Genomic DNA, 3,646 nt, shown 5'->3' with positions numbered 1-3,646 from the left:
TGGGTATAGAAACTACTAGGCCCCAGCAGGTCCCTCCTGTTTATCGAGCATTTCTGATAAATCAGCCATACTCCATCTGTAGCAGCCGGTTCGCAATGAACCGTTGGAGGCGCATTAAAGTGTTAAAGGTGATATTTTCATTACAAGAATTACAATTAACATCCTTCACTTTAATACCGTCGAACCCTGTGATCTTGGCCAGGGAATACTAGGTAGTAACATTTTGTTTATACGCATGAACCACGTCGTTTTCACCTGTAGGGAGGTCAAAGTCTCAACTTTGCGACCACCATCAAACATCCGTCTATTTATACGTCTCGCATTCTATACGCCCTCCCACCGTTAAGACAGTGTATTGAGAGCAAGCCAAACTCGATCTTCATGAGTGACGTGGAATGATGGGCGCAGGCACGAAGAGGGACAGCCAGCGCCTCCACTAGCGGATGTATCCTAGCTCTTGCAGACGTATTGCCAAGTAGAAATCGAAAGTTACAATTTCACTTTTTATTATCTGGTTCCTCTCGGACGACGACTGGGTTAGCTTGGCAAAATGACACATGCCTACGCAACAACAGTATAGTGTACCGGCGCGGCGTTCGAGTCTGATTAAAAATACGATACAATATTAATGCAGAACGGTCGTTGAGCACCGAATGTGTATTAGTGTGGCGCAAGTTTTGGCCTTCTTTTGTTGCGCCGGCTAGCTGGTGTTATACTGGCGTTTAATTACGTGTAAACATACCAGCACGTAATGGGGGTTTGGCTTTATAACCGTTTCTTATCGCCGTTGAAATGGAATGAGTTTTTTTTTCTGTACTTTCATGGGGTGTTACGATGTATTCAATCATTTGTCTTTGATCAAAGCAAAAGGGGTCGACTCAGACTATTAGAACTAGGTACATGTTCGTATGTTGATGCTGATAATAAATATGACTCTAAATTAAACAATACAAGTTCGTCTTTGCAAAATTGAAGTAAGTAATTAAAGTTACTTTGTATACGTCAAGTTCTTATAATGTTCTACACAAATCTGAATTCTTTCAAGGGCCAGAACAGATTTTCTTTGATTTTATCGTTTGACAAGAAGAGGCAATTCCCAGACGAACAATTCGTTGCATCGTGACACGCGGAACCAGTGGCGCAGAACCGTAAGGAATTTATCGAGAATGCGTAACCATTTTTTAAATGCCACTACCGGCACGCTCCCGTTGATACAGTGCCTGCCAATACGCATACCACCGCCAGTCGATGATCAAATGCATCAAATGCAAGCAAAGGCAATCGGCATGCGACGAGTAGCTATTTATAACGAATCAGTCAACTGTTGCATGTACCTATACCTCGGAAGATTGTTGACCCGAACCGAATGCGATTTGGATGAGTACTTATTGGCATTATTCTCGAAGACGACATATGATGGCCTGATTTGAACATCTCGTAGTAACCTGAACCGCGGAATGATGCCAAGAAATGAGATGTAGACCAATGTATCATTGAAGAGCAGTTTGAAAAGGGATAAACACATTTTGTAAAGTTTTATCCGTCAAGTTCAATTGAAATACTTCTAACGCCATGCGAATCCATCTGCTCGGCATGTGTAGTGAACTGTATTTTTGATAGTGATTGGAGGAGATTACTTCTTCGTAACATTTTAGGCAGAGCCTGCTTCTAAACTTAGTGCTTTCTGACGGTAAACGCGCGGATATAAATCAAGACCATGCTGAGGGTGACGAATTCGATTCCCGGAAATTTTTGTAAAGGCAATACCATTTATTTCCTTTGACATATAGTAGCCTCGTGTCTGCCATACGATATCTGCCGTGTGCAGCATAGTTGTCCCATGTTAATAGGGATTCCCATAGAACATGGGACAACTATGCTGCACACGGCAGATATACACAGACAACCAGTAATCGTAGAAGATGTTGCACAAGATGATAAAGTGGAGGCCGTATGCGCGCATGCCTCCATTTAGGCGCATGTAAAATGTACGCATATCGCCTCCACTTTAACATCTTATGCAGCATCTTATACGATCACTGGTTGACTGGGAATGATCATTGGCAGAAAAAGCTCCTAGTAAATAACCGGAAGTACTCATAGAACACTTGGCTGAAGATGCTTTGTTCAAGTTGGGACGGTACACGAAGAGAGAGAAGAAGAGGTAAACAAAATCCGGAAAAAAATGATGGACGTTAGATTATCCCCATTCATTGCATACAACTTTTAAATAATTCCAAGCTACACTCTGTGGCCGACGATTTACGGACCCTTCGCAGATTGCAGAACTGGAGACGCACAGCCATGGACCGAGTTGAATGGAGTCGACTGCTACGTACAGCAGAGGACACCAAGTCCTTAGTCTGATCGGTAAGGTAACTAAGACTACCTAAGCATTTGAATAAGTCGTACAGCAGCCCGTTTTATGCATTCGAATTGCTTGCTCCCTTACATAAGCAGTCTGAATTGAGTTAGCATAAGATGTGCCGTTCAACTACTTGAGGTGTTTTTTTGCTTGGGAGCAATGAGAATGCTTTTCAACTGCCTTTTAAATACTAAGCGCAAAAAAGATGGGAGATACGTTTTGCATTTGATAGCACATGTTGTCTCGCTCCCTCTTACAGGGCAAATGCTCCTGTTCTTTTTGGATTTGTCCTCTTGTGGGGACAGGCTGGGACCAGGGTTGATCCAACTCGCCAAATGCTTCTGTTTGCAAATGTGTGCAACTGATTTGCTTCTTCGTTTTCTCTCCATCCAAAAGCTCCGAAGTAAACATAGCTACAGCGTGTTTGGATTGGAAAGTTGATCATAAAAAAGTTGCCAGTTCTCATTTCGTCGAAAAACTGTGGGCCAAATGGGTGGATGCTTTGGTGATTATTCGGAAGAGGGAAGAGAGAATCATATGCTACAGATCGAAAAAAAAAACAAATAAAATGCTCTACACACAATCTCTACACATATCTTGAAAAACAACTTTTGGGGGTTGAAACTGAAGCTGTTTTCCAATCATTCTTTGTTTTGGGGATAAAATCAACGACATCGGATCGCAAGTTCCTGAAGATATTGCACTGAGACAGCCCATTATTTGACAAAAACTACTGTGAGGTAGCAATATAGGCGTATATACAGCTGATTAGCATTGCACGCCTTGTTTTAAGTATGTTTACTAATATTTATAGGTTTAACTCATTCGTTTCTTGAGACTTCAAACGAAAATGAGAGTGTCAATTTATCGCGGTTTTAGCTAAGATTCTCACTAAAACCACTCCACAACAATGAAATAGGACAATAACTGTGTGAAACATCATTAAAAATAACCGAAATATTAATATTTTAGATGCAACACCATCACTTTGTACAACATATACAAATACATTGATTCTCAATGAATTGCTGAACAAGTGCCACCGATTGATAGAACTGAAATCATCGCCAAAGAACATTAAACATAAACATCACAGCCACGATCATTTTGTCTTTCTAGGATTAATAGTCATCATCCAACTGTTAGTCCCTAGTCGTTCAAAACCAGGACGTGAAGCAAAAGAATCGTAGTTGTGATTGTATTGTTCAACAATAACCCTCGGTCAGCTACAAGTTCTGCTCAATTTTTTATAGCCAGCTTGCGGTTCTATCCACCGTGCGC

The sequence above is a fragment of the Aedes albopictus genome, chromosome 2 (genome assembly GCF_035046485.1).
Source record: "Aedes albopictus strain Foshan chromosome 2, AalbF5, whole genome shotgun sequence".
Classification (NCBI taxonomy): Eukaryota; Metazoa; Arthropoda; class Insecta; order Diptera; family Culicidae; genus Aedes; species Aedes albopictus.
This window is presented reverse-complemented; position numbering follows the sequence as displayed.